Source organism: Somniosus microcephalus, chromosome 28 (genome assembly GCF_052327205.1).
Source record: "Somniosus microcephalus isolate GS21.2 chromosome 28, FLI_Smic_1.0, whole genome shotgun sequence".
Classification (NCBI taxonomy): Eukaryota; Metazoa; Chordata; class Chondrichthyes; order Squaliformes; family Somniosidae; genus Somniosus; species Somniosus microcephalus.
Genome location: NC_141014.1, coordinates 12,514,144 through 12,537,815, shown reverse-complemented (window position 1 = coordinate 12,537,815; position 23,672 = coordinate 12,514,144). Strand labels below are relative to the sequence as shown.

General features: G+C 46.8%; 3 non-coding genes across 3 annotated transcripts; all 3 read left to right on the top strand.

Annotated features, from left to right (window-relative positions):
• Positions 1-12,681: 12,681 nt before the first annotated feature.
• Positions 12,682-12,754, top strand: trnar-ccu (transfer RNA arginine (anticodon CCU)). Its single transcript has one exon. It is a non-coding gene; the product is annotated as a tRNA-Arg (tRNA).
• A 5,338-nt stretch (positions 12,755-18,092) lies between these two features.
• trnar-ucu (transfer RNA arginine (anticodon UCU)) lies at positions 18,093-18,165 on the top strand. The gene has a single exon. It is a non-coding gene; the product is annotated as a tRNA-Arg (tRNA).
• A 5,434-nt stretch (positions 18,166-23,599) lies between these two features.
• Positions 23,600-23,672, top strand: trnar-ccu (transfer RNA arginine (anticodon CCU)). Its single transcript has one exon. It is a non-coding gene; the product is annotated as a tRNA-Arg (tRNA).

Genomic DNA, 23,672 nt, shown 5'->3' with positions numbered 1-23,672 from the left:
ATGTACTTTTAAGATTGACACCAAGGTATTGCCATCAAGGCCCAGAATGTCAATGCAACCATCCAGAATAAACTCGTAGATGGTCAGGGCAGTGCTCGCAAGATGATAGACATTCTGAAGGGATTTGGGAGGGCAGAGTAACTGAGAGGTACGCTGGAGGTGTTAATGTGGAGAAGTGTTGTGTGGCAGAAAGCACTGGTGAAGTTGAAGGCCACCATAAGATCCAGAAATGGACGTCGGCCCAGGATAGTGAATTTCTGGTCAGGACCCGGACAGCAGCAAAATAAACCAGTGGGACAGTCACAGACACAGCAGCGATGGGGGATGGGCTGCAAACTGGACAAAGTTACCTTCAAACTGCAGCAACTGAATAGAAGATCAGAGTCACAGCAGCTGAGTATTGCAGTGGAGCAGTGTAGTATTGATGGCAGAGAAGGCCAGGAATTGGGAATCAAATTTGTGCAAAGTTCCAGGGCTCACTGATGAAAGCAAAGACCAGGCCGGGTCGGGGAATGGACAGTGGGCACGGTATCTCCCTAAACATCTCCACCTCGCTACCTCTCTCTCCTCCTTTAAATGTTCCTCCAAACCTACCTCTTTGACCAAGGTTTAGTGCACCTGACCTAATCTCTCCTTATGTGGCTCGCTGTCAAATTTTGTTTGATAATGGCTCCTGTGAAGCACCTTGGGATATTTTACTAGGTTAAAGGTGCTATATAAATGCAAGTTGTTGTTGTAGAGGGCTCTGGTATGGCGCGAGCAGTGACAGAAAAGATGGGTGAAAATAGCTCCTATCTGTGCTTAACTTTCGAAGACTCTGAAACTGTGAGGCAGATGTCACATTTCGGAGCGGTCAATTGTCCTCAGGCGGGTTCCATTGTGTATTCAGCCTCAGTGGCCTAATGGATAAGGCACTGGCCTCCTAAGCCAGGGATTGTGTGTTTAAGTCCCATCTGGGGTGATATATTTTTGGGAAGAAGTGGATCGATTAAATTGGGAACCGAAGGTTATGAAAATTAAGAAGATTTTGGGAAGATGGGAAAGAAGGTGGTTGAAAGTGCAAGGAAGAGCGACAGTGGTGTCTGCTCTCCTGCTGTCTAAGCTATGGTACTTATTGACGGTGGAGGATATTCCTGAGTGGGCAGAAAAGTCCATCCGAGAGGCTTGTGTGAGGTTTTTATGGGAAGGGAAACCAGCCTTGGTGGCCTACAATACCATCATTGGACGGAGAAATCAGGGAGGACTCAACTTCCCAGATATTGATTTGAAGAAAAAATCCTTTAGAATCAAATGGGTGAAGAGATTTCTTCAGAAGTCAAATTCAAGTTTTTGGAAGAGTTGTTTTGAGCATTTTTTAAAACAAAGTGGGATAGGAGGGCAGGGGATATTGTATATGGAATACAATAATATGTTTTTGAAATCGATTAAGCTCCTCCCTAGATTTTATAAGGGGGCGGTAGAGACTTGGGCTCAATTTTTAAAAAGTGTGCGGTTTATGCCTAAGGGGGCTGAGGAATTTTTAGAGCAGCCCTTATTTTTGAACAGGTGGGTCAACATCGAAGGAGAGGTTTTATTTAATCAAGCTTTTATAAAAGCTGGGATTATATCGGTGAAAGATGTATTATACGAGGTGATTCCAGGTTGGTTGCCGGAAGCGATTGTGAGGGACATGGTGTGGGAGGAGGATCAGGAGGTAGAAGGAAAAGCAATAGGAATCATGTATGAGAAGATTGTGAGGGCAATGCCACAGGATTGGATGGAAGAAATAAATGCGGAAATCTCCAAAGGAAGTAAAATGCGTCCTGCTTTTCCAAGCTTCGTACTGGAGAAAGGAGGAGAGTTAGTCCAATTTGACAACTGTAATACTCGAGATTTCTATGAGGTATTTAGAGAATGGAGATTCAAGACACCTGCTGGTCAGGAGTTTTGGCAGAGTATATACCCACTGCTGGACTTTAACAGGATTTGGAAAGGAGTGTGGGCGAATTTTAAATGCCCAGAATGGATTGAGCTGGATTTCAAATTGGCTCACAACCGGATTTTTACCATGACGGTCTTGTGCAAGATTGGACGTGTGGAGGCGGCAACTTGCCCAATGTGTGGGACACAGGATGAGACTCTGTCCCATTTACTGGTGTTATGTCCGCAGTTAAATGACTTTAAGTACTATGTTCGACAGTTGTGTGAAGCTTTTTTGCTGGGTGGGGACTGAATGGCAAGAAGGGGAATCCCGTGGGACTCAATTTTGAGATGGGGATTGCAGGAGAGTCTGCCCGAGTCTAGCGGAACGGCAATTAATTTAATGTTCAGTTTGGCTAGATTCGTGATTGTGCAAAGAAGGAATGCTCTGTTTTGTAAGGGGCGGAGAATCAATCTAAAAGAGTATTTTAAATATAAGCTAAAAGACCATTATAAGGCTCTGTGGATGTTTTATTCAGAAAGGAATTTAAGGACAGTATTTTACAACCAATTTTTAAAGCACAATCGATTAATATATGTTGCAGGTGACAAATTAAACTTCAGGTTTTGATGTTAAAATGTGGTGGCGGAATGGCGGTGTAGGGTGGTGGAATTGATTTGTATCATACGATGTAATGATCACGATGTTGCAAATGTTCTTAATGTTCAGTAAAGTATATTAATTTAAAAAAAATTAAAAAAAATGGATAAGGCACTGGCTTTCTAAGCCAGGGATTGTGGGTTCAAGTCCCATCTGGGGTGATGTGTTTTTAATGATTGACACAACGGCAGTTTAGGCGGGGCAAGTGGTGGAAGGTGCTGCCAGGCGGGGAGGCTGCATTAAGGAGGATTGTGTTATCACCTGTAGCCAAGATTCCATCAAGGCCGTAAGGTCAATGCAATCATCCACAATAAGGAGGGAGAGAGAAGACAGGCCAGTTAGCCTGACATCAGTCATCGGGAAAATGTTGGAATCCATTATTGAGGAAGTGGTAACAATGCAATTAGAAAATCATATGATTAGGTTTTTGTGAAAGGGAAATTGTGTTTAACAAATTTATTGGAGTATTTGGAGGATGTAACTAGCAGGGTAGATAAATGGGAATCAGTGGATGTTGTATATTTGGATTTCCAAAAGGCATTCAATAAGGTGCCACGTAAAAGGTTTTATTTTTATTTGTTCCTGGGACGTGGGCGTCGCTGGCAAGGCCAGTGTAAAGTCTGTGGGTTGTGCAGTTAATAAATACACAGACTCCAGAAGTAACAAACAAACAGGTCTTTACTATTCGAAGGTCCGGGCGAATCTGCCCCAGCAATCATGCCACAACACTTATATACTGGTGTGGTCACTATCGGTATTACAGTATACAGAAGCCAAACAAATAGTGCCACCCGAAAGTAGTCCTCTTAAAGGTGAACGGTTACATTCAGTAGTTCCCTTAAAGGTAGACGGGTACATACACTACAATCCTCCCTTTTTAGCTTATTACTTACTAAGTCCATAGTGAACATACATTCTAACATATATACAGGTTTATGTAAGACAGTTCATAGATTCAGTCTTTCCGGGGGTTTCCGGATTCTGTCAGGATAACGCCGCAGTGGTGTCGTCATTTCAGGCGGGCTAGGAGGTGCTTCTGGCAAGGTCGATTCGGCTTGAAAAGCCGTGTCAGGTTCAGCAGACTCCAGTATCACTAGATCGGAAGTAGGTGTTCTGGGTATCTCAGTTTCAACATCACCCGGATAAGGTGGTGAAGTCGGTGGCCTATTTGTGGCGGACCCTATGATTTGGTCAACATGGCGCCTTATTATATTGTCTCCAATGTCCACGGTGTACATCAATGGCCCCAGCCTTTTCCCAATAGTTCCAGGCTGCCATTTCTCAGTACGGTAGTCCCGGGCCAAAACTCGTTGACCGATCTGGAAAGATCTAGTGACCCTGTCGTTCGTGCCCTGGAATTGCCGGTTCTCTACGTCTCTTCTGACGTTTGGTTTTAGTAAATCCAGCCGGCATCTTAGGCGTCTATTACAGAACATCATTGCGGGAGTTTGATTTGTGACCGCATGTGTCGCATTTCGGTATGCCAACAAAAAGCTATCCACCTTATGTTGCAGACTTATATTTTCATTACTCATGGCCTTTACGGCCTTCTTGAAGGTCTGGACAAACCTTTCAGCCAATCCATTTGAGGCGGGATGGTATGGGGCTGACGTGTAATGTTTAACCCCATTGCTCTTTAAGAATTTCTTGAATTCTTCGGACACAAATTGTGGTCCATTATCAGAACAGATCTGTTCCGGCAGGCCATTCCGAGCAAACATAGTCCTTAACACTGCGATGGTTTTTTCCGTGGTGGTGGTGGTCATCTTAATTACTTCCGGCCACTTGGAGTGGGCATCCACCGCTATTAGAAACATCGAGTCCATAAATGGACCAGCAAAGTCGATGTGTACTCTTTGCCAAGGCGATGAGGGCCACTCCCATGGATGCAGAGGAGCCTGGGGTGGCGCGTTCTGAACCCTCTGACATCCTAGGCAGTTCTTCGTGATCTCCTCTATGTCTCTATCAATGCCTGGCCACCACACAAACGCTCTTGCTAGATTTTTCATCTTTACTCCCCCCAGATGTCCTTCGTGCAGCTCCTTTGGCACCTTCTTTTGGAGTTTGGGTGGAATCACCACTCTAGATCCACACATCAGGGTTCCTCGACACACTGACAGTTGTTCTTTCCTCTGTGCAAATGCTTGCAGTGTTGGTTCGCTCTGTGCTGGCCATCCCTCCACCGTTACATCATAGACTCGTGAAAGAGTCGGGTCATTCCTTGTCTCATTCTCAATCATTGAGTTTGTTATCGGTAGACACTCCACTATGGATGAGTGGAACAACTCTACTGGGTCCACTATACTCGCTTCTTCTACCATCGGCAATGGCAAGCGTGACAACCCATCAGCATTTCCATGCTGTTTAGACCTTTTGTACTCAATTTCGTATTGGTGTGCCCCAAGTAACACGGACCACCTTTGTAACCTTTGTGCTGTCATGGTGGAAACGGCCTTATTTGGGTTGAATATGGACACCAACGGCTGGTGGTCTGTCAGCAATGTGAACTTTTTACATTGTAGCTAATGGTTGAATTTCTTCACGCCCCACACAAGACTGAGGGCCTCCCTATCTATTTGGGCGTAATTTCGCTCCGCGGGTGTCAATGATCGGGACGCGAAAGCCACTGGCCTTTCCGAGCCATTTGGTAGCCTATGCGAGAGTACTGCCCCAATTCCGTACGGGGAAGCATCGCAAGCTAGACGAAGGGGTAATGCTGGGTTGAAATGAGCCAACACTTCTTCAGAGGTAATCAACTCCTTGCTTCTGCGAAAAGCCTTTTTGCATTCCTCACTCCACTTCCATGGTGTTTCTTTCCGCAACAGGTCATTCAGCGGATGCAGTACCGTGGATAAATTTGGCAGAAACTTGTGATAGTAATTAATCAACCCCAAGAATGATCTTAACTGTGATACGTTTCCTGGGGCGGGGGCCTTCACAACCACTTCTATCTTTTCGGGTGACTTATGCAGTCCCTCTCGGTCAATGACATGACCGCAGTATGAGATCCGTTTTTGGAAGAACTCACACTTCTTGCGATTAACCCGAAGGCCATACTCCTTCAACCTGGTGAATACCAGTTTCAAATTCGTGAGGTGTTCTTCCTCATCTTTTCCCGTGATTAAAATGTCATCTAAGTAGCACTGCGTGCTTGGAATTCCTTGTAACACCTGTTCCATGGCCCTCTGCCAAATTGCTGGCGCCGAAGCTACCCCAAAGACCAGTCTATTGTAGCAATACAAGCCTCTGTGAGTGTTGATGGTGAGGTACTGGCGTGACTCTTCCTCGACCTCCATCTGTAGATATGCTTGAGCCAGATCTATTTTCGTGAAATGTTTCCCTCCAGCCAACGAAGCAAAGATATCTTCAATCCGCGGAAGCGGGTATTGTACCGCGTGAAGCACCGGATTCACAGTAATCTTGAAATCTCCGCAGATACGGACCTTCCCCGGTCCCCCAGGCTTATTACTCGGTGAGGACTTCATGACGGGAACAATGGGTGTGGCCCACTCACTCCAGTCCACTTTTGACAGAACCCCTGATCGTTCAAGTTCTTCCAGTTCTGCCTCCACAGCTGGTCGTATTGCGTAAGGAACTGATCTGGCCTTAAAAAACTTTGGGCTTGCATTTTCTGCAATCTTAACCTTTGCTTTAATACCTCGCAGCGTTCCCAGTCCTTGCTGGAATACCTCCTTAGCTTCGTCCAATATTCTGGACAACCGTTCAGGTTTGACATCCTCTTTTTCGGAATCCACCGTCATGGTGTTTAGGGACTGCCAGTCCAATTTTATTTTTCGGATCCACTCCCGTCCCAGAAGTGGTGGTCCTCCCTCAGGCAATACATACAGGTCCAACCGGTGATGATCTTTATCCTTGTATCTCACCTTGACTTCTATCATTCCGATGGGGAATACTTTGTGCCCCGTGTATGTCTGTAGTACTAGTTCCGTATCCCGTAGTGGAATATGCTTGAAAAATTTCTTATAGTCATGCTTATTCATGACCGTCAACGCCGATCCGGTGTCCACTTCCATTTTTACTTGGACCTTTGCAATCTGTAGCGTTATCCAGATAGTTTGTCGGTCAGCTTCATTGCTCACGTTGTGAATTCTCAGACTGTCCAGTCCTTTGCATTTGGAGTGTGAGACCGACTTCTGTTCCCTCAGACTCTTCTTAGTCACCTCTTGTACCTTTCCGTACCATTTTTGTGGTGACTTCTTATTGTTGTACGTTGCTCCTGACTGGCATACCTTAGCTATGTGCCCGATCTTGCCACATTTCCTGCATTCTTGGTTTTTACCCCAGCATTGATTCTGGTCGTGTGTTGTCTTCCCACAACGGTAGCATTTTGTTGTGCTCGAAGTAATTTGGTCCACCCCTAGTGCCGCCGCCTTTAGCTGCATTTCCGCTGTTCCTTTCGCTGCGGCTTCATGCGATGCAGCTATGAGGACAGCCCTGTCCAGTGTGAGGTCATTTTCTTCCAGTAGTCGCTTCTGCGTTCCTTCTTTGGACAAGCCGCATACGAACTTGTCACGCAGTGCCTCTGTCAGGTTCCCTCCAAACTGGCAGTATTTCGCTATCCTACGCAGTTCGACCAAGTATTCCGCATTGCTTTCGTCTTTCCTCTGCGTTCTTGCGTAGAATTTGAATCGTTCAGCCAGCATCAACGGTGTGGGGTTCAAGTGATCCTTCAGCGCTGCTACAATATCATCGAAAGTCTGATCTGCCAGTTTAGCTGGTGAGAGAAGATTCTTCAACACCCCGAATGTTTTCGCACCCATCATGTTAAGTAAGGTTAAAGCTTTTTCCTCCTTAGCTATTTTGTTAGCCTTACAATGTATCTCAATACGTTCTACGTACGTGGCCCAGTTTTCTATCTCCGTATTGAACTCGTTGATGTCCGCCCGCTTAGGCATCTTTCTTTCCTTGGGTACAACACAAGTATTTCTTCAAGTATTCTTATTTATTTGTTTATTTCTAAGATGGCGGTTTTCCCGTGAAAATGGCGGTTTCCCGCTCTTTCCTTCTCGCCCCGCCCACTTCAATCGTCTTCCCCGCCTAATGGCGGCTTCCCGCGTTTCTTCCCTGGTGGAAGGGGTACGCTTTCCCCACAGCGGACAGGTTCAGCCGCTGGGCTGCCTTCCGCACAGCTCCCCTTACTCGGCTCTGTCTTTTCCTCCCGCCCGCACGGCTCTACCGGCGCTGGGTACACCCCGTTAACGGAGGACAGTTCAGCCGCTGGACTGGCTCTCGCGCAGTCTCTCACCCCGTTTTCGGCTGTGTCTCTCTCCCACTCCCGCACGTTCGGTTTTGCCGGCTCTGAGTACCCTGTTGGTGGAGAACAGCTCAGCCGCTGGACTGGCTCCTCACAGTCTCTCGCTCCGCACCCGGCTCTCACCCGCACGGTTCCCGTTCGCCTCCCCAGCCCTCTCGCAGACCGGCTTTTCCCTCCCCGGCTGCGGCTGGGTTTCTCTTCCCGCGCCTACTCGCAGGCTCAGCGCTTCGTGGCTGCGGTCGCTGCCCGGAGTTTTCCCGCCGATCGCGGTCCGGCTGTCACCCGACGCCGTTGGACCCGACTTTTGGCCGGCACAGCTCCCCCTCGAACGAGGTCGAGTGCTCTGCCCTTATCCTCCGGATACTTCTACACCTTCCCCTACTCACAGTTTCGTCGGCCGCCTTGTTTCTTGCTGGTCGGCTCACTCCGCACCGTGGCAGAAGGGTAGTCAGTGCCTGTTGCTGATACAGCTTTTGTTGTTAGTGTTCCTGCTTTCTGTTGTTGCAGCCTCGTGTTTTCTTTTGGTAGCACGACGAGGGCGGTTGTCTCTCTTCGACGCTCTTCGTTGCTTTTGGTAGTCTTGCCGCAGGGTACGATCGAACTCGTCGCCACTGTAAAGTCTGTGGGTTGTGCAGTTAATAAATACACAGACTCCAGAAGTAACAAACAAACAGGTCTTTACTATTCGAAGGTCCGGGCGAATCTGCCCCAGCAATCATGCCACAACACTTATATACTTGTGTGGTCACTATCGGTATTACAGTATACAGAAGCCAAACAAATAGTGCCACCCGAAAGTAGTCCTCTTAAAGGTGAACGGTTACATTCAATAGTTCCCTTAAAGGTAGACGGGTACATACACTACAGCCAGCATTTATTGCCCATCCCTAATTGCCCTTGAGAAGGTGGTGGTGAGCTGCTGCCCTGAGGAACTCCTGCAGCGATGTCCTGGGGCTGAGGTGATTGACCTCCAACAACCACAACGCTACGCAAGATAAGGTATCCTGGGGTTGGGGGTAATATATTAGCATTGATAGAGGAGTGGCTAACAGACAGAAAACAGCGGGTAGGGATAAACGGGTCATTTTCCGGTTGGCAGGCTGTAACTAGTGGGGTGCTTGGGCCTCAGCTATTTACAATCTATATTAATGACTTAGATGAAGGGACCGAGGACAATGTATCCAGATTTGCTGACGATACAAAGCTAGGTGGAAAAGTAAGCTGTGAGGAGGACACAAAGAGCCTGCAAAGGGATCTAGACAGATTAAGTGAGTGGGCAATAAGGCGGGAGATAGAGAATAATGTGAGGAAAGGTGAGGTTATTCACTTTGTTCGGAAGAATAGAAAAACAGAATATTTTTTAAATGGTGAGAAACTATTAAATGTTGGTGTTCAGAGAGATTTAGGTGTCCTCGTACAGGAAACACAGAGAGTTAGCATGCAGGTACAGCAAGCAATTAGGAAGGCAAATGGCATGTTGGCCTTTATTGCAAGGGTGTTGGAGCTCAAGAGTAAGGAAGTCTTACTACAATTGTACAGGGCTTTGGTGAGACCACACCTGGAGTACTGGGCACAGTTCTGGTCTCCTTATCAGAGAAAGGACATACATGCCTTATGATGCAGTGCAATGAAGATTCACTCGATTGATTCCTGGGATGAGAGGACTGTCCTATAATGAGAGATTGTGTAGAATGGGCCTATACTCCCTGGAGTTCAGAAGAATGAAACACATAAGATTCAGAGTGGGATTGACAGGGTCGATGCTGAGAGGTTGTTTCCCCTGGGTTGAGAGTCTAGAACTAAGGGTCACAGTCTCAGGATAAGGGGTCGTGCATTTAAGACTGAGATGAGGAGGAATTTCTTCACTCAGAGGGTTGTGAATCTTTGGAATTCTCCACCCCAAAGGGCTGTGGATGCTGAGTCGTGGAGTATATTCAAGGCTGCGATAGATAGATATTTGTACTCTAGGGGGAACAAGGGATATGGGGTCGGGCGGGAAAGTGGAGTTGAGGTCGAAGATCAGCCATGATCTTATTGAATGGCGGAGCAGGCTCGAAGGGCTGTATGGTCGACTCCTGCTCCTACTTCTTATGTTCTTATGGCGATGGACATTGAAGTCCACCTGATGGCATGAGAGTTCATGGGGTCAGGAGTCAGCGTTTAGGACTCCCAGGGCCACTCCCTCCTGTCTGTGCACCACTGGGCCGCCACCTCTGCTGGGTCTGTCCTGCTTGTGGGACGGGACATACACAGGGATGGTGATGGAGGAGTCTGGGACCTTGGCTGATAGGTATGATCCTGTGTGGTTGCATTCTAGCCCAAGCTACAAGTTTAAAGTTACCTGGGCCCACTGACCACCCACCTCTTTGTTTACGTCAGTCAGCCCTGGAAATTTCCACGGTAATACCTCCATAAACCCTCTTGGTCACTCGGCCCTCCCAAATCCCTACTCCAGCTTCCTCGAATTGTCAATACACTTGTCCACAAGGCCCTTACCACCCTTGAGCTTATTGCGGATGGTTGCATTGACATCACAGCCTTGACGGAAACTTGGCTCACAAGTTACAATTAATGCAGCCTCCCCGCCTGGCTGTACTTTCCACCACTTGCCCCGTCTAATCCGCCATAGTGTCAATCATTAAAAACGCATCACCCCAGATGAGACTCAAACACATAATCCCTGACTTAGGAGGTCAGTGCCTTATCCATTAGGCCACTGGGGCTGAATACTAACAGCACCCCACCTGAGGACAATTGACCGCTCTGAAATTCCCCACATTTCCCAAATCCTGGAAAGTTAAGCACTGAGGGAAGCTATTTTCACCCATCATATCTGCCGCTGCTCACGTGCCGTGCCAGAGCCATCTGCAGCAACAACTTGCATTTTATAGCGTCTGTAAAGTAGTAAAACGTCCCAAGGGGTTCACAGGAGCGATTATCAAAGAGAATTTGACACCGAGCCACATAAATAGATACTAGGACAGGTGACCCAAAGCTTATCATAGAATGGTTACAGCACAGAAGGAGGCCATTCGGCCCGTCGAGCCCGTGCTGGCTCTCTGCAATACCACTTCAGCTAGTCCCACTGTCTCTGCCCCTTCCCCGTAGCCCTGCAAATGTTTTTCCTGCAGGTACTTATCCAATTCCCCTTTGAAAGCCGTGATTGAATCTGCCTCCACCAGCCTTCCAGGCAGTGCATTCCAGATCCTAACCACTCGCTGAGTAAAAAAGTTATTCCACACGTCGCCTTTGGTTGTTCCACCAATCATCTTAAATCTGTGTCCTCTGGTTCTTGACCCTTCCACCAATAGGAACAGTTTCTCTCTATCTACTCTGTCCAGACCCCTCATGATTTTGAACACCTCTCTCAAATCTACTCTCAATCCTCTCTGCTCTAAGGAGAACAACCCCAGCTTCTCCAGTCTATCCACGTAACTAAAGTCCCTCTTCCCTGGAATCATTCTCGTAAATCTTTTCTGCACTCTCTCTAAGGCCTTCACATCCTTCCTAAAGTGCGGTGCTCATAATTGGACACAATACTCCAGTTGGGGTCGAACCAGTGTTTTATACAGGTTCTTCATAATTTCCACGATTTTCTACTCTATACCTCGATGGCAGGACATATTGAGAGAGTGGTTAACAAAGCATATGGGATCTTGGGCTTCATAAATAGAGGCTTTAGGTTTTGAGTACAAAAGTAGAGAAGTTATGCTGAACCTTTATAAAGCGCTGGTTGGGCCACAACTGGAGTATTGCATCCAGTTCTGGTCACCACAATTTAGGAAGGATGTGAAGGCCCTTGAGAGAGTGCAGAGGAGATTTACCAGAATGGTTCCGTGGATGGGGGATCTTAGCTATAAGGACAGGTTGGAGAAGCTGGATTTATTTTCATTGGAGCAAAGGAGGTTGAGGGGTGATTTGATAGAGGTGTACAAGATTATGACGGGTTTGGATAGGCTAGACGGGGAAAGGCTCTTCCCACTAGTTGATGGCACAAGGACCAGGGGACACAGATTGAAGGAATTGGGCAAGAGATACAGGGGGGATGTGAGAAAAACTTTTTTACACAGTGAATGGTGATGACCTGGAACTCGCTGCCGACGGAAGTGGTGGAAGTGGAGACACTCAATGTTTTCAAGGGGAGACTGGATAGGCACTTGAGGGAAATAAACTTGCAGGGCTATGGGAATAAAGCGGGGGAATGGGACTGACTGGATTGCTCTAAAGAGAGCCGGCACGGACTGGATGGGCTGAATGGCCTCCCTCTGTGCCGTTATGACTCGATGACTCGACAACTCTATTCATGAAGCCCAGGATCCCGTAAGCTTTTTTAACTGCTTTCTCAACCTGCCCTGCCACCTTCAATGATTTGTGTACATCCACCCCTAGTTCTGTCTGTTCATGCACCCCCTTTAGAATTGTACCCTTTAGTTTATATTTCCTCTCTTCATTCCTTCTAGCAAAATGTATCAGTTTTCTGCGTTAACTTTCATTTGTCACATGTCTGCCCATTCCACCAGCCTGTCTATGTCCTCTTGAAGTCTATCACTATCCTCCTCACTGTTCACTGCACTTCCAAGTTTTGTGTCATCTGCAAAGTTTGAAATTGTGTCCTGTACAAACTTTACTCTGGCTGTGCAGTTTGGGTTTGACTGATTACCTACCGTCGTATTCGGGCCACATGGGAAGAATGGGGTGAATCGATTCATTAGCCACACAACAATGTGCATTTTAAATCCTAATCAAAGATTTTCTGTCTGCGGTGAGAATAATTTTCCCTGTAAGTAATGATTTGGCGGTCACAAACTGACCCTTAAGTCTCATGATTTTCATTGCATTGCATACAGCCCCAGTGGCCTAATGGATAAGGCACTGGCCTCCTAAGCCAGGGATTGTGGGTTCGAGTCCCATCTGGGGTGATATGTTTTTAAGATTGGCACTATGGTATAGCCGTCAAGGCCCAGAATGTCAATGCAACCATCCAGAATAAACTCCGAGATGGTCAGGGCAGTGTTCGCAAGTTGATAAATATTCTGAAGAGATTTGGGAGGGCAGAGTAACCGAGAGGTACGCTGGAGGTGTTAATGTGGAGAAGTGTTGTGTGGCAGAAAGCAGTGGTGAAGTTGGAGGCCACCATAAGATCCAGAAATGGACGTCGGCCCAGGAGAGTGAATTTCTGGTCAGGACCCAGACAGCAGCAAAATAAACCAGTGGGACAGTCACAGACACAGCAGCGATGGGGGATGGGCTGCAAACTGGACAAAGTTACCTTCAAACTTAAGCAACTGAATCGAAGATCAGAGTCACAGCAGCTGAGTTGTCCAGTGGAGCAGTTTAGTATTGATGGCAGAGAAGGCTAGGAATTGGGAATCAAATTTGAGCAAAGTTCCAGGGCTCACTGCTGAAAACAAAGAGTGGGCAGGGTCGGGGAATGGACAGTGGGCACGGTATCTCCCTAAACATCGCTGCCTCTCTCTCCTCCTTTCAATGTTCCTTAAAACCTACCTCTTTGACCAAGGTTCAGGACTCCTGTCCTAATATCTCCTTATGTGGCTCGGTGTCAAATTTTGTTTGATAATCGCTCCTGTGAAGTACCTTGGGATATTTTACTAGGTTAAAGGTGCTGTATAAATGCAAGTTGTTGTTGTCGGTGGCTCTGGTATGGCGCGAGCAGTGACAGATATGATGGGTGAAAATAGCTCCCATCTCTGCTGAACTTTCGAAGACTCTGAAACTGAGGCAGATGTCACATTTCGGAGCGGTCAATTGCCCTCAGGCGGGTTATCTTCTGTATTCAGCCCCAGTGGCCCAATTGGTAAGGCACTGACTTCCTAAGCCAGGGATTGTGGGTTCGAGTCTTATCTGGGGTGATGTGTTTTTAATGATTGACACAACGGCAGTTTAGGCGGGGCAAGTGGTGGAAGGTGCTGCCAGGCGGGGAGGCTGCATTAAGGAGGATTGTATTATCACCTGTAGCCAAGATTCCAACAAGGCCGTAAGGTCAATGCAATCATCCACAAGAAGGAGGGAGAGAGAAGACAGGCCAGTTAGCCTGACATCAGTCATCGGGAAAATGTTGGAATCCATTATTGAGGAAGTGGTAACAATGCACTTAGAAAATCATATGATTAGGTTTTTGTGAAAGGGAAATTGTGTTTAACAAATTTATTGGAGTATTTTGAGGATGTAACTAGCAGGGTAGATAAATGGGAACCAGTGGATGTTGTATATTTGCATTTCCAAAAGGCATTCAATCAGGTGCAACGTAAAATGTTTTATTTTGATTTCTTCCTGGGATGTGGGCGTCGTTGGCAAGGCCAGCATTTATTACCCATCCCTAATTGCCCTTGAGAAGGTGGTGGTGAGCCGCTGCCCTGAGGAACTCCTGCAGCGATGTCCTGGGGCTGAGGTGATTGACCTCCAACAACCACAACACTGCACAAGATAAGGTATCCTGGGGTTGGGGTAATATATTAGCATGGATAGAGGAGTGGCTAACAGACAGAAAACTGCGGGTAGGGATAAACGGGTCATTTTCCGGTTGGCAGGCTGTAACTAGTGGGGTGCTTGGGCCTCAGCTATTTACAATCTATATTAATGACTTAGATGAAGGGACCGAGGACAATGTATCCAGATTTGCTGACGATACAAAGCTGGGTGGAAAAGTAAGCTGTGAGGAGGACACAAGGAGCCTGCAAAGGGATCTAGACAGATTAAGTGAGTGGGCAATAAGGAGGGAGATAGAGAATAATGTGAGGAAAGGTGAGGTTATTCACTTTGTTAGGAAGAATAGAAAAACAGAATATTTTTTAAATGGTGAGAAACTATTAAATGTTGGTGTTCAGAGAGATTTAGGTGTCCTCGTACAGGAAACACAGAGAGTTAGCATGCAGGTACAGCAAGCAATTAGGAAGGCAAATGGCATGTTGGCCTTTATTGCAAGGGTGTTGGAGCACAAGAGTAAGGAAGTCTTACTACAATTGTACAGGGCTTTGGTGAGACCACACCTGGAGTACTGCGCACAGTTTTAGTCTCCTTACCTAAGGAAGGATATAATTGCCTTAGAGGCGGTGAAACGAAGGTTCACTAGATTGATTCCTGGGATGAGAGGGCTGTCCTATGATGAGAGATTGTGTAGAATGGGCCTATACTCTCTGGAGTTTAGAAGAATGAGAGGTGATCTCACTGAAACATATAAGATTCTGAGTGGGATTGACAGGGTAGATGCTGAGAGGTTGTTTCCCCTGGCTGGAGAGTCTAGAACTAGGGGTCACAATCCCAGGATAAGGGGTCGACCATTTAAGACTGAGATGAGGAGGAATTTCTTTACTCAGAGGGTTGTGAATGTTTGGAATTCTCTGCCCCGAAAGATGCTGAGTCGTGGACTATATTCAAGGCTGCGATAGATACATATTTGGACTCTCGGGGGAACAAGGGATATGGGGTCGGGCGGGAAAGTGGAGTTGAGGTCGAAGATCAGCCATGATCTTATTGAATGGCGGAGCAGGCTCGAAGGGCTGTATGGCCAACTCCTGCTCCTACTTCTTATGTTCTTATGGCGATGGACATTGAAGTCCACCTGATGGTATGAGAGTTCATGGGGTCCGGAGTCAGCGTTGAGGACTCCCAGGGCCACTCCCTCCTGTCTGTGTACCACTGGGCCGCCACCTCTGCTGGGTCTGTCCTGCTTGTGGGACGGGACATACCCAGGGATGGTGATGGAGGAGTCTGGGACCTTGGCTGATAGGTACGATCCTGTGTGGTTGCATTCTAGCCCAAGCTACAAGTTTAAAGTTACCTGGGCCCACTGACCATCCACCTCTTTGTTTACATCAGTCAGCCCTGGAAATTTCCACAGAAATACCTGCAGCAAACTTCTTGGTTACTCGGCCCTCCCAAATTCCTGCTCCCACTTCCTCGAAATGTTGATCCACTTGTCCACAAGGCCTTTACCACCCTTGAGCTTATTGCGGATGATTGCATTGACACCACGGCCTTGGCTCACAAGTTACGATTAATGCAGCCTCCCCGCCTGGCTGTACTTTCCACCACTTGCCCCGTCTAATCCGCCATAGTGTCAATCATTAAAAACACATCACCCCAGATGAGACTCAAACACACAATCCCTGGCTTCGGAGGTCAGTGCCTTATCCATTAGGCCACTGGGGCAGAATACAAACAGCACCCCACCTGAGGACAATTGACCGCTATGAAATTCCTCACATTTCCCTAATCCTGGAAAGTTAAGCATAGAGGGAAGCTATTTTCACCCATCATATCAGCCGCTGCTCACGTGCCGTGCCAGAGCCATCTACAGCAACAACTTGCATTTATATAGCGTCTGTTAAGTAGTAAAACGCCCCAAGGGGCTCACAGGAGCGATTATCAGACAGAATTTGACACCGAGCCACATAAGGAGATACTAGGACAGGTGACCAAAAGGTTATCATAGAATGGTTACAGCACTGAAGGAGGCCATTCGGCCCGTCGAGCCCGTGCCGGCTCTCTGCAATACCACTTCAGCTAGTCCCACTGTCCCTGCCCCTTCCCCGTAGCCCTGCAAATGTTTTTCCTGCAGGTACTTATCCAATTCCCCTTTGAAAGCCGTGATTGAATCTGCCTCCACCAACCTGAGTGAACAAGTTATTCCACACGTCGCCTTTGACTGTTCCGCCAATCATTTTAAATCTGTGTCCTCTGGTTCTCGACCCTTCCACCAATGGGAACAGTTTCTCTCTATCTACACTGTCCAGACCCCTCATGATTTTGAACACCTCTATCAAATCTCCTCTCAATCTTCTCTGCTCTATGGAAAACAACCCCAGCTTCTCCAGTCTATCGACATAACTAAAGTCCCTCATCCCTGGAATCATTCTCGTAAATCTTTTCTGCACCCTCTCTAAGGCCTTCACATCCTTCCTAAAGTGCGATGCCCAGAATTGGACACAATACTCCAGTTGGGGTCGAACCAGTGTTTTATAAAGGTTCATCATAATTTCCACGATTTTCTACTCTATACCTCGGTGGCAGGACATATTGAGAGAGTGGTTAACAAAGCATACGGGATCTTGGGCTTCATAAATAGAGGTTTTAGGTTTTAAGTACAAAAGTAGAGAAGTTATGCTGAACCTTTATAAAGCGCTGGTTGGACCACAACTGGAGTATTGCATCCAGTTCTGGTCACCACAATTTAGGAAGGATGTGAAGGCCCTTGAGAGGGTGCAGAGGAGATTTACGAGAATGGTTCCGTGGATGGGGGATCTTAGCTATAAGGACAGGTTGGAGAAGCTGGATTTGTTTTCGTTAGAGCAAAGGAGGTTGAGGGGTGATTTGATAGAGGTGTACAAGATTATGACGGGTTTGGATAGGCTAGACGGGGAAAGGCTGTTCCTACTACTTGATGGTACAAGGACTAGGGGGCACACATTTAAGGAATTGGGCAAGAGATACAGGGGGTGTGTGAGAAAAACTTTTTTACACAGTGAATGGTGATGACCTGGAACTTGCTGCCGACGGAAGTGGTGGAAGTGGAGACACTCAATGTTTTCAAGGGGAGGCTGGATAGGCACTTGAGGGAAATAAACTTGCAGGGCTATGGGAATAAAGCGGGGGAATGGGACTGACTGGATTGCTCTAAAGAGAGCCGGCACGGACTGGATGGGCTGAATGGCCTCCCTCTGTGCCGTTATGACTCTATGACTCTACAACTCTATTCATGAAGCCCAGGATCCCGTAAGCTTTTTTAACTGCTTTCTCAACCTGCCCTGCCACCTTCAATGAGTTGTGTACATACACCCCTAGTTTTGTCTGTTTATGCACCCCTTTAGGATTGTACCCTTTCGTATATATTTCCTCTCTTCATTCCTTCTACCAAAATGTATCAGTTTTCTGCGTTACATTTCATTTGTCACATGTCCGCCCATTCCACCAGCCTGTCTATGTCCTCTTGAAGTCGATCACTATCCTCCTCACTGTTCACTGCACTTCCAAGTTTTGTGTCATTTGCAAAGTTTGAAATTGTGTCCTGTACAAACTTTACTCTGGCTGTGCAGTTTGGGTTTGATTGATTACCTACCGTAGTATTCGGGCCACATGGGAAGAATGTGGTGAATCGATTCATTAGCCACCCAACAATGTGCATTTTAAATCCTAATCAAAGATTTTCTGTCTGCGGTGAGAATAATTTGCCCTGTAAATAATGATTTGGCGTTCACAAACTGACCCTTAAGTCTCATGATTTTCATTGCTTTATGTATAACCCCAGTGGCCTAATGGATAAGGCACTGGCCTTCTATGTCAGGGATTGTGGGTTCGAGTCCCATCTGGGGTGATGTATTTTTAAGATTGGTACTATTGTAGTGTCCGTGTGTTGATCGAGACACTGAAGACAGGAGTTGGTTCATCGGTGTTTACTAAGCAAAGTCTGGGGGCGGGGGGTTCTAACGAACATACAGGCTTATATAGCCCGAGTGGCCATTACCAGCATTACAGCACACCTGGGGCTCTCAAAGGCACATACACTACAATTCCTCCCCTTTTAGTTAACCAGTACATCATATTTTAAGTAATTATTAATTACATGTTATAAGAAAAATAATCTACACATTGCTGCAGTTAATCAAATATAAGTCAGTCTCTCAGGAGGCTTCGTGACTCGGTCCGGATAACGCCTCGGTGGTGTAGTAGTTTCTGGTGGTGCAGTAGGTTCTTTTGGCAAGGCTGATTCGGCTTGAATGCCAGTGTCGGGTTCATCGGGTTCCAGTATCACCGGATCGGAGGTAGATATGGGTATCTCTACTTCATCGTTAGACGTATAGAGTTGTGGTGTAGGTTGTCCCTTTTCGGATGAGTCTATGATTTGGTCAGCATGGCGCCTTATTATGCTTTCTCCAATGTCCACGGTATACATCAGTGGTCCTAGTCGTGTGCAGATAGTTCCAGGCTGCCATTTCTCGGTACGGTAGTCCCGGGCTAAAACTTGTTGACCTATCTGGAAGGTTCTAGTTGGCCTTTCATTCATGCCTTGAAACTGCCGGTTCTCCACGTCCCTTCTGATGTTGGGCTTGACCAAATCCAGCCGGCATCTTAGGTTTCTATTGAAGAACATCATGGCGGGAGTTTGGTTGGTAACCATATGTGTTGCATTCCTGTATGCGAATAAGAAGTTATCCACCTTGTGTTGAAGTTTTATGTCTTCATTACCCATGGCCTTTATGGCCTTCTTGAAGGTCTGGACAAACCTTTCAGCCAATCCATTGGTGGCGGGATGGTATGGGGCGGACGTGTAGTGCTTAACCCCATTGTTTTTCAGAATTTCCTGAATTCTTCGGACACAAATTGCGGTCCATTATCAGAACAGATCTGTTCCGGCAGCCCATTCCTGGCAAATATGGTCCTTAATACTGTGATGGTTTTTTCCGTGGTGGTGGAGGACATCTTTATTACCTCCGGCCACTTGGAGTGTGCATCAACCGCGATTAAGAACATTGAGTCCATAAATGGACCAGCAAAGTCGATGTGTACCCTTTGCCAGGGAGATGAGGGCCACTCCCATGGATGTAGAGGGGCTTGTGGTGGAGCGTTTTGGGCCTTCTGGCATCCTAGGCAGCTCTTGGTCATTTCTTCGATGTCTCCATCGATACCTGGCCACCATACAAACGCCCTGGCTAGGTTCTTCATTTTCACTCCACCCAGATGCCCCTCGTGAAGCTCCTTTAGCACTTTATCCTGGAGTTTGGGTGGAATCACCACTCTGGATCCACACATCAAGGTTCCTCGGCACACTGACAGCTGTTCTCTTCTTTGCGAGAATGCTGGCAACAGTGGTTCGCCATGTGCCGGCCATCCCTTCACTGTTAAATCGTAGACCCGTGAGAGAGTCGGGTCATTTCTCGTCTCCCTTTCAATGGCAGAATTTGTTACTGGTAGACATTCCACAATGGTAGAGTGGAACATCTCCACTGGGGCTACTGTAGGTGTCTCTTCTACCGTTGGCAACGGTAGGCGCGATAAACCGTCAGCATTCCCATGCTGTTTTGATCCTTTGTATTCTATGTTGTATTGGTGTGCCCCTAGATAAAGGGACCACCTCTGTAGCCTTTGCGCTGTCATAATGGGAACACCCTTTTTAGGGTTGAATATGGAGATGAGGGGTTGATGATCAGTCAACAAGGTAAATTTTTGTCCGTGTAAGTAATGGTTGAATTTCTTCACTCCCCATATCAGGCTGAGTGCCTCCCTGTCGATTTGGGCATAGTTACGCTCAGCTGAGTTTAATGAGCATGACACAAAAGCTATCGGCCGTTCTGAGCCATCAGGGAATTTATGCGATAATACTGCTCCTATGCCGTAAGGGGATGCATCGCACGCCAGTCTGATTGGCAGTGATGGGTTGTAATGAGCCAAAACTTCTTCGGATGTGATTAAGCCTTTGCATTTATGGAAGGCACGTTTACAGTCTTCGTTCCATTTCCAAATCACTCCTGTTTGTAGCAGTTCATTAAGAGGGTGTAGAAGAGTTGATAAGTTCGGTAAAAATTTATGATAGTAATTTATTAATCCCAGGAACGACCTTAATTGTGAAACATTTTCAGGTGCTGGGGCTTTTATGACCGCTTCAATTTTTTCAGGTGACTTATGCAACCCTTCCTTATTAATTATGTGGCCACAATATGATATTTGATTTTGGAAAAATTCGCACTTGGGGTGATTTGCTCGTAGGCCCCGTTCTCTCAGCCTAGTGAGCACCTGCTCCAAATTGGCAAGGTGCTCGTTGTCGTTTTCTCCTGTTACAAGGATGTCGTCTAGGTAGCATTGAGTACCCGGAATCCCTTGGAGGACTTGCTCCATAGCTCTTTGCCAGATAGCTGGAGCGGATGCTACACCGAAAACCAGTCGATTGTACTGGTATAGACCTTTGTGTGTATTTATCGTGAGATATTTTTTAGAGGCCTCTTCAACCTCCATCTGTAGATATGCCTGTGCCAAGTCAATTTTGGTGAAACGTTTCCCTCCGGATAGTGAGGTGAAAATATCTTCCCTCCTCAGAAGAGGATACTGTACTGTGTGAAGGACCGGGTTTACAGTCACCTTGAAGTCTCCACAGATGCGAATTTTTCTCTGTTCTTCAGATTTATCATTATTCAATGCTTTCTTCATGGCTGGAATGATGGGTGTTGCCCACTTGCTCCAATCTATTTTGGATAATATGCCTGCCTTTTCCAAATTCCCCAGCTCTGCCTCGACTGCTGGACGAATTGCGTATGGCACCGGTCTTGCCTTAAAAAACTTGGGAATTGCTGCATCTTCCACTTTTATTGAGGCGGTGATGCCTTTCAAGGTTCCTAGTTTCTCTTGAAACACTTCTTTGGCGTTGGCCAAGGTGTCTTTTAATCGTTTAGGTATGATGTCATCACTGTTTTTTTCCTTACTGGTCACCGTCAGTGCCTGAATGGAGTGCCAGTCTAAACGTATCTTTCTGATCCATTCACGTCCCAACAACGGTGGACCACCATCTTGTAGAATGTATAAATACAACTTTTGTATTTCTTTGCCGTTGTATACAACAGGCACCCTTATTTTTCCTTTGGGGTATACTTTCTGCCCCGTATATGTTTTTAAGATAATGGATGCGTCTTTTAAAGGTATATGCGGAAATAGCCTCTCGTAATCCTGTCGATTTATTACGGTTAGAGCTGATCCTGTATCTAGTTCCATTTTAACTGGGGACCCTGCTATCGTGAGGGTAACCCAAATGGTTTGGTAATCATCTTTGGCAAGTACATTATGTAATTTGAGACAGCTTAGTCTCTTGTTTTCAGAGTCACTATCGCTTTTCTGGTCTTCGGAGCTGCTGTCCGTCATCATTTGTACCTTTCTGTACTTTTCTTTATTGATTTTTTTTTTTCTGTCTGTGGATTTATTTTGTCCAGATCGGCATACCTGTGCAATGTGTCCAACCTTTCCGCATTGCCTGCATGCTTTGTCCTTGAACCAGCAGTCCCTCTGGTTATGGGTGGATCTGCCGCAGCGATAACATCTTTCGAAACCCTGTGTCATTTCATGGGTGCCGAAGTCCTGTGTCTTTTGTTGTATCTCTGCAGCTCCTCTTGCTGCTGCTTCGTATGATACAGCCATACTGAAAGCCTTGTCCAGTGTTAAATCTTTTTCACAAAGCAGCCTTTTTTGTGTTCCTTCACTTAAGAGACCGCAGACGAATTTGTCTCGAAGATAATCTGCTAGTCCTGCCCCGAATTGGCAGTACTTTGATAGCTTTCTTAATTCGGTGAGGTAATCAGCGTTACTTTCATTCTTGTGTTGATTTCTCTTGGAGAATTTGAATCATTCCGCTATCAGCAGCGGTGTTGGGTTTAAGTGCTCCTGCAGGGTATCAACAATTTCTTTAAAATTCTTGTCCTTTGGTTTGGCTGGAGTGATTACATTTCGTAACAGCCCGCATGCCTTTGCGCCCATTAGGTTCAGCAGTACTGAAGCTTTTTCTTTCATCTTCTATTCCATTTGCAGTGCAATATACCTCTACTCTTTCCACATATGTGGTCCAATCCTCTATTTCGCTATCAAAAGCATCAATATTGCCAGACTTAGGCATCTTAGAAAAGATATGGCGCTTCCCACGCTTTTCTTTCTGTTCTGCAGAAAAGATATGGCGCTTCCCGCGCTTTCCCGCCGCTGCTGCCGATGACAACGCTGTTTCCCGCGGTTTCCGTTCTCTTTTTAAAATTTATTCACAGTTGGAGACTCGTTCCCGCCGGGCTTTCTCTCCAGGTCTGAACGCCGACCTGCTTGCAGCGCCGGCCGTCTCCCGAGTGCTCCCTCCCAGTCCGTTATTGCTTGCCTCCGATTTCGCTGCCTGTCTTATCTGTAGAGCCAGCCGCTGGAGCCCCAGCCTGACGCCCAGGAAGGATTAGCGCAGTACCTGCCACCAGCTTGGCCAGCTGGTGAAACCACAGCTTCTCTCACTTTCTTGAGTCTTCTGGACGCCCGAGGAATCGATGTTCTTGAGGTGCTGCCGAATTGCAGGTAAGTCCGTTTCCACTTCGTCGCCACTGTAGTGTCCGTGTGTTGATAGAGACACTGAAGACAGGAGTTGGTTCATAGCTGTTTACTAAGCAAAGTCTGGGGGGGGGGTTCTAACGGATATACACAATATACAGGCTTATATAGCCCGAGTGGCCATTACCGGCATTACAGCACACCTGGGGCTCTTAAAAGCACATACACTACAACTATGATATAGCCGTCAAGGCCCAGAATGTCAATGCAGCCATCCAGAATAAACTGGTAGATGGTCAGGGCAGTGTTCGCAAGTTGATAGACATTCTGAAGGGATTTGGGAGGGCGGAGTAACTGAGAGGTACGCTGGAGGTATTTCTGTGGAAATGTGGAGAAATGCTGTGTGGCAGAAAGCACTGGTGAAGTTGGAGGCCACCATAAGATCCAGAAATGGACGTCGGCCCAGGAGAGTGAATTTCTGACCAGGAACCCAGACAGCAGCAAAATAAACCAGTGGGACAGTCACAGACTCAGCAGGTAACAGCAGCGATGGGGGATGGGCTGCAAACTAGACAAAGTTACCTTCAAACTGCAGCAACTGAATAGAAGATCAGAGTCACAGCAGCTGATGTGCATTTTAAATCCTAATCAAAGATTTTCTGTCTGCGGTGAGAATAATTTGCCCTGTAAATAATGATTTGGCGGTCACAAACTGACCCTTAAGTCTCATGATTTTCATTCCTTTGTATACAGCCCCAGTGGCCTAATGGATAAGGCACTGGCCTCCTAAGCCAGGGATTGTGGGTTCGAGTCCCATCTGGGGTG